At 43.5% G+C, this 11,032-nt stretch overlaps 1 long non-coding RNA gene across 1 annotated transcript; it reads left to right on the plus strand.

Annotated features, from left to right (window-relative positions):
• Positions 1 to 5,291: 5,291 nt before the first annotated feature.
• On the plus strand, positions 5,292 to 6,217 carry LOC123112062 (uncharacterized). Its single transcript, XR_006455104.1, has 3 exons — positions 5,292 to 5,376; positions 5,476 to 5,694; positions 6,158 to 6,217. It is a non-coding gene; the product is annotated as an uncharacterized lncRNA (long non-coding RNA).
• The last annotated feature ends 4,815 nt before the right edge of the window (positions 6,218 to 11,032 follow it).

Raw genomic sequence — 11,032 nt, forward strand, 5'->3', positions numbered from 1 at the left:
ACCATATGCCGCCGAGGCGAGAGAATAGACGCAATGGTTCAGGAGGAGACAACAATGGCAATGACGTACCGCCATACATGTAGCAATTGCTTCAGGGGCAGGCTCAGTTGATCCAGTTGCTTGTACAGAACCAGAACAACAATAAAAACAACAACAACAACAAAAACAACAATAACAACAACAATCCTCCGCCACCACCACTAGTGGATATGCTTACCAGGTTCTTGAGGTTGAATCCTCAGAGGTTCTCCAGTTCCCCTGAACCTATTGTGGTTGATGATTGGCTCCATGCAGTCAATAGGAACCTGGAGATGGTTGGATGCACAGATGCAGAGAGGGTGAGGTTTGCCTCACATTTGTTGGAGGGTCCTGTCGCAGCTTGGTGGGACAATTACTTGGTCACTTATCCCATTGTTACTATCACTTGGGTGCAGTTTCAGACAACATTTCATGCTGCACATGTTTCTGCTGGTGCTATGAGTCTGGAAAAGAAGGAGTTTCGTAGTTTGCACCAGGAAGGTCGCACAGTTAATGCGTATGTGGAGGAATTTAATAATCTTGCACATTATGCTCCTAATGATGTTAACACTGATGCAACTAGGCAAGAGAAATTCTTGGAGGGCCTAAATGATGAGTTGAGCCTTCAGTTGACAATGGCCACTTTTAATAATTGCCAGGATCTGATTGATAAGGCTATTATGCTAGAGGGGAAGCATCAGGCCATAGAGAATCACAAGAGGAAGTACAACAACACTAACAGGTATAATCAGGACCACAACATAAGCCACACACTTCATATCATGGTAATGGAGGTAATGAGCATAATCATCAAGGAGGTAATGGACACAATCATCATTGAGGTAATGATCATAATCATCATGGAGGGAATGGCCACAACCATAATGGCCATCATCATCATAATGGGCACAAGAGTAACAATGGCAATGGCAGAGGTAATGGTAATTGTAATGGATGGTAATGGAAATGGAGGGAACAATAACCAGAACCACGGGTTACACGTGCGCTAAGGGATTTGAGTCAGGTGTAGTGCTTCAGGTCTAAGGCTATGGGGCACTATGCCACAGATTGCCCCGGGGTGAACAACCCAGGATCCAGCAAGCCAAACCCCTTCCAAAAGGGTCATGTAAACCATGTTAATGTTGAGGAGGTCTATAATGAAGCTGATGCAGTGATTGGCAAGTTCTTGATTAATTCAGTACCTACACTTGTTCTTTTTTATACTAGTGCATCACATTCATTTATTTCGAGGGTATTTGTTGATAAACATGGATTGCCAACCAAAACCCTTAGTATGCCTATTAGAGTGAGTTCCCCAGGAGCTGAGATGATAGCAGGTGTTGGTTGTCATCAGTTAACTTTATCTATTGGGAAGCATGAGTTTCCTATAGATTTGATTATACTGAATTCACAAGGTCTGGATATTATTTTGGGTATGGATTGGTTGCAGTTATATAAAGGTCATATTGATTGTGCCAGTTGATCAATTACTCTCAGTGCACCAGGAGGGAAGAGGATCAAATATGTATGTAAGTATAAACGTAATCAGGTACAGGTGAACTCTCTTAAGGGGGGTAGCCTGGAAGAGGTGGCAGTTGTGAGGGATTATCCAGATGTGTTTCTAGAGGAGTTGTGAGGTATGCCATCAGATAGAGATATTGAGTTTCTTATTGATTTAATACCAGGCACTAGACCAATTGCAAAGAGACCATATAGAATGCCTCCTCAAGAGTTGGAGGAATTGAAGAAGCAGATAAGAGAGTTGCAGGCACAAGGATTTATTCGCCCAAGTTCATCACCTTGGGGAGCTCCAATTTTATTTGTGGAGAAGAAGGATGGGACCTTGAGGATGTGTGTTAATTATCGTTCTCTGAATGAGGTAACCATTAGGAATAAGTATCCTTTACCTATGATAAATGATCTGTTCGACCAGTTTGAGGGAGCTACTGTGTTTTCTAAGATTGATCTTCATTTTGGTTATCATCAATTAAAGATTCGTGAGCAAGATATTGCCAAGACTGCTTTTACTACGAGGTATGGGTTGTATGAATATACTGCTATGTCATTTGGATTGACTAACGCCCCAGCATACTTCATGAATATGATGAACAAGGTGTTTATGGTGTTCTTGGATAAATGTGTGGTTGTTTTCATTGATGATATATTGGTGTTCTCCAAGAATAAGCAAGAGCATGAGGTGCATCTATGTTTAGTATTGGAGAAATTGAGGGAATATCAGTTGTATGCCAAGTTCAGCAAGTGTGAGTTTTGGCTAGATGAGGTAGCTTTCCTTGGACATGTTGTGTTAGGTAATGGAGTTGTAGTTGATCCATCTAAGGTTGCTGCAGTTACAGAGTGGGAGACACCCATGACAGTTGGGGAGATTTGCAGGTTTTTTGGCCTTGCAGGTTATTACAGGAGGTTTATTGAAAACTTTTCCAAGATTGCAAAGCCTATGACTAAATTGTTGAAGAAGGTGAAGAAGTTTGTTTGGACTGATGAATGTGAAGCCAGTTTTCAGGAGTTGAAGCAGCGTTTGGTTACAGCGCCCGTCTTAAATCTTCCGGATATACATAAGGACTTCCAGGTATATTGTGATGCTTCTCGTCAAGGACTTGGGGGTGTTTTGATGCAGGAAGGTAAATTTGTTTCATATGCTTCACGTCAGATAAAGAATCATGAGCATAATTATCCTACACATGATTTTTAGTTAGGCTCAGTTGTGCATGCATTGAAAACTTGGAGGCCATATCTTATTGGTAATCATTGTGATATATTTACTGATCATAAGAGCTTGAAGTATATTTTTACTCAGAAGGATTTGAACCTTAGGCAGAGGAGATGGTTGGAGCTTATTAAGGATTATGATTTGAATGTGCAGTATCATCCTGGTAAGGCTAATGTTGTTGTTGATGCATTGAGTCGCAAGAGCCATGCTAATGCAGTTAATATTGATGATATGCCACCGGAGTTATGTGAATAGTTCAGGAATCTCAGGTTGGAGATGGTTCCTAAGGGATATTTATCAACACTAGAGGTAAAGCCTACTTTCCTTGACAGGACCAGAGAAGCTCAAAAGGGTGATAAGGAGATTACTGAGATAAAAGAGAACATGGTTAAAGGTAAGGCAGAAGATTTCCACGAGGATGAACATGGGGTCATTTGGTTTGAGAAGTGTATTTGGGTACCTCAAGATGCAGATATCAGGAAGTTAATTCTTCAGGAGGCACATGATTCACCTTATTCTATTCACGCAGGTAATACTAAGATGTATTTGGATTTGAGGGAAAGATTTTGGTGGCCTAGCCTGAAGAGGGAAATTGCTGGATATATTGCAACATGTGATGTATGCTTGACGGTTAAAGCAGAACATCAAAGACCAGCAGGTTTGTTACAGCCATTGCCTATACCTGATTGGAAGTGGGATGAGATTGGTATGGATTTCATTACAGGTCTACCCAGGACTCGGTCAGGTCATGATTCTATTTGGGTGGTTGTTGATCGTTTGACTAAAGTTGCTCACTTCATCCAGGTAAAGACTACTTATACCAGTGCTCAGCTAGCAAAGATTTATATGTCTAAAATTGTTTGTCCGCATGGAGTTCCAAGGAAGGTAGTGTCCGATAGAGGTACTCAATTCACATCTAAGTTTTGGCGTCAGTTGCATTAATCCTTGGGCACCAGGCTGGAGTTTAGTACAACTTTCCATCCACAGATACATGGGCAGACAGAGAGGGGAAATCAGATTTTAGAGTATATGTTGAGAGCTTGTGCTTTGGACTATGGGTCTAGTTGGGATGATAGTTTACCTTATGCAGTGTTCTCATATAATAACAGTTATCAAGCTAGTCTGAAGATGGCACCATCTGAGGTATTGTATGGTAGAAAGTGCAGTACACCATTGATGTGGGATGAGGTTGGAGAGCATCAGTTCTTTGGACCAGACTTGATCAGAGATGCTAAGGAGAAGGTCAAGTTGATTCGTGACATGCTGAAGATAGCACAGTCCAGACAGAAGAGTTATGCAGATGCAAAATGTAAGGAGGTGACATATGAGGTAGGAGACCGTGCATACCTTTGAGTTTCACCACTTCGTGGAATTAAGAGGTTTGGAATCAAGAATAAGTTAACACCACATTTTGTGGGGCCTTACAAGATCTTGGAGCATAGAGGAGAGGTAGCTTATCAGCTGGAGTTGCCAGAATCCTTGTCTGGAGTTCATGATGTATTTCATGTATTCTAGTTGAAGGAAGTGCCATGTAGAGATGATGGATGTTCCATTGAGGGACACGGTGCCGCTTGAGGCAATTCAGTTGGAGAGTGATTTGACATATGAGGAGAAACCTGTTAAGATTATGGTGACAACTGAGAGAGTTACTCGCACCAAGACAATCAGGTTATGCAAGGTTCAATGGGTCATCATACAGAGGAGGAAGCTACCTGGGAACGAGAGGAAGATCTCAGGCAGGATCACCCACACCTATTTGCTAGCCAGCCCGAATCTCGAGGGCGAGATTCATCTTAAGGGGGGTAGTTTATAACATCCCAATTTTCCTAAATTAGGATGTTATTAGATCATTCATATGCATCTCATATTTTTTATTGCATTATTTGTTTTTCTGCAATATTCTTTTCATTATGCAACTAAAGGCAGTTTATTGGAGTGGAGATAACATGATTTCTCCCCTATTTTAAAAATGTTCATAATGTCCAGAATATTATTTCTAGTTTATCTGATATGTTCTGGTATTTTTTCATAATCTTTGAAATATTTTATTTGAGGGCTTTGTTGCCGTTTATGTGACCTATTGCATAATAACTCTTTTCAAAATTGCATTAGAGTAGGAACTAGTGTTCCTGTAGTTTATATTAGTAGGGTTACTGTGTGTTTATATATTTTTATTTAGATTTTATACTGGTGTTTTTAGGTTACTTATTTAATTGTTGTGGTTTTTGTTTAAAAGAAAAAAATGCAGCACTACAGCGCGCAACACACTGCGTGGCCCAGCACCCAGCCCCGCGGCCCACCTAACTCCCGCACTGCCCAAGGCCCAGCTGCTAACCGAAGCGGTACGCAGCCCCCCATCGCCATCGCTTCACCCGCTGTTTAGTGGGTCCCGTACCTGTTCATCTCCTTCCTCGAGCCAGACACGTTGTGCCGCACCGCACGCGCACCCGAGGCCGAGCCCGAGTCGAACCCAGCCACCGAGCGACCCTGTGCACGCTAGAGACTCCTGTATCACGCCCAAGCCCTAGGAAGACCCTTCCGCTCACTTTCCCCCGCCCTTCCTCGACTGGACGCCCCTGTTGGGTGAATTGAATCTCATCGAGGAGCTCAGGCTGTCGTCGTCCTTGTCGGTCTGCTCCCTCATCGTAAAGCAAAGCCCGCCGTCACGCTGCCTTGCTCGACCCCCCATCAACCCCTCATCTTCTTGACGGGTTTCGTTTTGGCCGCAGAGCACGGGAGCGAGCTAGCCGTGTCACCGGAGTTTGTTGGAGCAGCCATCGTTTTTGTCGTCACCGCGTCGCCTACAGAGGACGAACCCGTCACCGTTTTCACCACCCTCACCACCATCGTGCCACGCTGCAGCCGCCCACTCACTCACCTTCGCCGAAGGATCGCTGGAGAGCCGCCGTCACCGACGCCTGACCCGCCACCGCCGTCCTCTATTTTCGGTGAGCACACGCGCGCAGGATTACTTTTCGGCCAATCAGTCGCTCCCACATGGCAGTTAGCTACAGTGCCGCACAGTAAACGGCCAGGAGATTTCTATTGGTTTTTGTCTTTTTTTTCAGTTTTGCACCAAAACTTCAAATTGCTATAACTATTAGTCTACATATTCAATTTAGGTAATTCTTTTTTCCTATGCACTCACAAAAACCAGTAGCTTATCATAGTACCAAAAATTCACATGTTTGCACTTTTAAATTTGAATTCATTCGAATTTGAATCAAACCTTCGAAAGGCCATAACTTTTAAACCGTTTGACGAAACTGAGTGATTCATTTTGCGTTGTGTTTCTGCTGCATTGTAGTTGTTTTGTATAGGCTTTTGTGCTACTGTTGTTCAAATTTTGAAATTATTTCTTGCTGTTGGTTTTATTGGAGTTTCGATTTGTTGATTCTGTGAAACGTGTAGATTGTCCGGAGTGCGATGCGAGCTATTGTCAGGAGTGTGACTTTCTGAACCAGAACCAAGGCAAGTTACATGTTGATCATCCTTTATCTATTGTTTTCTATGCAGTAGTATATACCACACAGTGAATTTATGCATGTATAGGATTACTATATTATTTTGCTATGTTGTTGAGCTATCTCCCCGTCATGCAGATCGTGGTAGTTGTAGTTTTGCTATACTTTGTAGACGGGGGTGGTTCGTGTATACATTGAATTTATGTGAGGATTATATATATATAACTAAATGAGTAGTAATTAAGGTTTAATTCACCTCTGGGCAGAAGTGGCATTGTTTGGTGATGACAGAAGGCATCATGGGGTCTTGCACCTTTTCTAAGGCCACGCGCTCATGAGAGTGCACCCTAAGTGGAAAGCCGCCCATGTTCAAAAAGATAAGACAGACTTTGTGACTAGTAACTTCCATGTGAGGCCACTGGCTATATGGGCTCTGGCTTAGTTGATCATTTGTTCGAACCCTTGCCTAAACAGTGTCGACAGATGTAGCATATGTAGGTGGGATGTGGCCGTCAGGTGATTAAGGGAACCTCTTCTGAAAGACTTTGTCTCAATCTTCAAATTGTGTCCAATGGGTAAAGCGTACTAAACTCTGTAGAGTATTAAAACTAATCATGATTAGCCATGCCCCCGGTTATGGGCAAATTTGAGCCACTATGCCATTACAGTTGTTGGATGATCTTGATAGATGTGGCACTTAATAAATTTGTTGGGCAACTTAATAAAGGGTAGGTTGGAGTTGATTTTTTGCCAACTCAACCTTGTGTGTTTAATTGTAGTAATAAAAGAACTAAATAAAATTTGACAATTAGGTAGTTATGAGTACAAAATCAACTTTCTACAAAATAAACCCTCAAGCCTTCCTTTGTTGTACTATGCATATACATGTAGGTCTGCTTTATTATTACTCCTGTGTAACTTGCCAATACATTCAAAGTATTGACCAATATGGCTGCAACGTCTCATGTTGCAGGATATTCAGACGAAGAGTAAGGTACCGTTAGGGTCACGAGTCTGCACTCAGCATCGTCAGTGGGCTATGATGGGACTCATCGTTATTTTCTGCTACAATTCTGCTGTTTGATTGAATAAAGCTAGCCAAGTGCTATGAAGATTGTTTTATTTTATACATTCTGGATCATACATTGTAATAAATGATGCACTTGCTATTCTGGTATTCATCTATACTGTGTGTGCTTGCGAGTTTGATCCACGGACTAGCACGGTAAGCACAGAGATTCAAATCCTTCGAGGTTTGGTCGTTACATAAGAAATTTCAGAAAATACTAAATTATTTTCAATGAATAATCTGATCATCAACCCACAATTCATCGGATCCCAACAAACACACCGCAAAAGAAGATTACATAGGATAGAACTCCAAGAAGATTGAGGAGAACATTGTATTAAAGATCAAAGAGAGAGAACTGAAGAAGCCATCTAGCTACTAGCTATGGACCCGTAGGTCTATGGTGAACTACTCACGCATCATCGGAAGGGCGGCAAGGTTGATGTAGACGCCCTCCGTGTTCGATTCCCCCTCCGACGGAGTACTAGAAAAGGCCTCCAGATGGGATCACGGAAGAAAAGAAGGCTGCGACGTCAGAAAAAGTGTTCCGGGTGGCTCTTTGGGTTTCCCAATATTTGCAAATTTATAGAAGTGGAATTAGGTCAGATGGAGCCACGTGGGGCCTGCAAGGTAACAGGGCGCGCCCTACCCCTTGGGCGCATGTCAGGACCCTAATCCTATGTCACACCAATCTAGTATGTAACACACCATATCACTTTGCGGCCACACGCACGGTATTCCCACGGCTGCAACCTTACCTAAGCCAGGACCGTTTGCGCCTTTTGGCTCATGTATATGATTGTGCAGCTAGCATCCATTTGACCGAGAACCTGGGCCGACATGACTAGTCGTAAACCCAAGGTGGCACAAACTTACAAGGGCATCCATACATGACCCAACAATGCATGTGTCGGTCAGCAGCGAGTGTAACCAGGCTGTAGCAAGCTATCAGGACTCCGATAAACACCACGTGACATTTCCCCGTAGGGACAGACACAGTAGCAAATAAGGACACATGTCGATCAATCCATGTGTTCCGGTGGAAGCACTAGAGACATTTCCCCATAAGGAATGCTACCAAGAATAAACAACTAGGTGTCGGATCCCACACATACCAAAGCATTTCAATAACATACACACAATATGCTCGATATGTGCAGATACAACATTACATCACAACATAACTCTATGACTCAAAGTATTTATTTAAAAGGCTCCGAGGAGCCATACATAGCGTGATAGTACAAACACGGGTCTCATGACCCAACATACAAAGTCATACAAGCAACAAGCACATGCAGATGCTTATCCTGTCTGAGTACAGACAACGAAAAGAAAATAAGGCTAGAAAGCTTGTCTATCTACAAGACCCTCCATAGGAACCAGACCTCTGTTTGGGGATTCCCAAGCTAATCAACAAAGCCCATGAAGAACTACTAATGAGACTGAAGTCTCTCTACAAAACATAAATTAAGCAAACGTGATGTAGGGTAGAACCCTAGTGGCCCGATCTTTCACGAAAGGAGCGGATCCCGCGAAGAACACGAAGAACACGAGGGGAATCACGAGGGGAAACACGAGGGGAAACACGAGAGAAACACTCAAACCAACAAGATGTAGTCACACATATGCTAGATCCATGAACACAAAGGGAGATACATGATCCACGATCAACAAGGGACGATACAAGAGGTAACCGGTTCTTCTCTATGAGGAGGTCTTGAATCCACGAGGGGATCTTCCCATGAAGGGGTCTTGAATCCAAGGTGGATCTTCTCCGAAGAGGGGCCGTGGTCTCTCTCGTGGAGTAGATCTTATATGGATGAGCCAAGCTCTATATCTAATGAGCTACTACTTTGCTAACCCTAACTAGGAGGAGAAGGAGGTCTATTTATAGTCTTAGTGCAAAAGGGGGCAAAGTGAAGGGGTACATGGGCCTCGGGCCCGAACACTATGCACAGACATGTACTGGATGTCTGCTGAGGACCGGTCGTCTGATGGCTCATGGCGGCCGAACGTTCGGAAGACGTTGGACGTTCGCTCGATCTGGCTTGGACGCTAGAGTGCCGGATTTCTGGAGGTGGCCGGTCGTCCGCTGGCCTCGGACGTCCTCTCATTTGGCTCGGGTGCGGGGTCATCGTTTGTCCTATGCGTCTTCCGGCGCCGGACGTCCGGTCCCGACCGTTCGTCCGGTGGCTGGACCTTCTTCCGCAGCTCTTCTTCTTGTTCCTCGCGCTTGGTGTCCTCGCCTTCTTGTCCATGGGCTTCCTCTTGGTTCCTGGTCATGCATAGCACACATGTTTGAGGTAGTAGCCATGTCTCACATGTGGAAAGTGACGATTCGGAGAGGAGCGAGTTCACCTTGTGTCCAATGGCGTGTACTTGAGGTCTCGTCTTATGTTCTCTTGGGGCTTGGAGAGTAGTCGGAGTGTACATGGGGATGAACATGGGATGCTCCGCATCATCTCCCCCCTTGGGAAAGACTCGACCTCGGATCGTGATCCTCATCACCATGGAAACGGTAGTCGTGGATGGACTTGTAGTTGGACGGAGTGGGAGACGTTGCGCAATCCAAGTACTCCAAGGTGTCGCCGGAGTGGTATACATGCAAAAAGAGCAAACACAAACGACACTTGAGTGTACAATGGTTAGAGCACACAAAGTGTCCATCATGTAAGAATGAGTCCGTTCGGCAATATTGTTTGTGACAAAGCGCATGAAGCTTATCAAGATGATATAGAATGATATGCAAAGCATTCATGGGAACAATATGATTTGTAGTATGCACAAAGGTGTGGTGAATGTGATCAATGCAACCATTGTGCAAAATGATGTCATAATGAGATGGTTTATCAATAGCATGAATAAGGTAATGGGTGCGCAATATGAGTATGTGATCATGCAATTGATGATGGGCAATATGATCATGATGTATGAATATGCCATGAAGGTAGATCACAACAAATTTGCTAAGGAAATGCACAAGCTCATATATCATGGATGACATAGGACTACAAGATGCAACAAGGCAATCATAATATGAGTCAATCCATGCATAAGATGCAAATTTGTCATGAGTGTGAGATGTCCAATGAGCATGACATGTGTGAGCACAATCAAAAAATATGGAGGTGTTGGTGTACCAATGCTCAATGTCGTGGCATGAGTGGAGGTTCGAAGGTGCTTCCAATAAGTCCGAGCGCTCCTCAATTTGAAGGTCCATAGAGCCAATCTCCCATGTCGCTCCTCCGTTTGCGAGATGTATCAAGTAGACAACAGGAAGGAGACAACAATGAAAGAGTGACCCATCCAATATGCGTAACTGAGGATGTCTCAAAGGGAAGGAGTTCACCTTTAGGAGATTCTCGCAAATGTTGGTGTTGCACATCATGTATGCCTTCACATGACCAAATTGTCTCATGACGGTATCACCTTGTGAATCCTTCAAAATGGAAGAACATGACAAACACTCAGAAAAACAAATGAGGTTAGTGGAGATGCAAAACCTATCATTCATGTGGTAAAATACCGAACAAGTGTATGCATCATGCTCATCATAAGAAAGGACAAGGGATCATTTCATAGTATGGAGGCATATGATGCGAGAACAACCAAATTCAATAGGCTCAATCAAACAAGCATGCATCACAAGTAAAGTGTCCAAGTCTCCAAGATCAATAAGCATATATGCAACAATTGGAGGCAAGCGACAATGAACAAGATGTATCATGTGAGAGGCACGAGCATATATGT

The sequence above is a fragment of the Triticum aestivum genome, chromosome 1A, assembly GCF_018294505.1.
Source record: "Triticum aestivum cultivar Chinese Spring chromosome 1A, IWGSC CS RefSeq v2.1, whole genome shotgun sequence".
Classification (NCBI taxonomy): Eukaryota; Viridiplantae; Streptophyta; class Magnoliopsida; order Poales; family Poaceae; genus Triticum; species Triticum aestivum.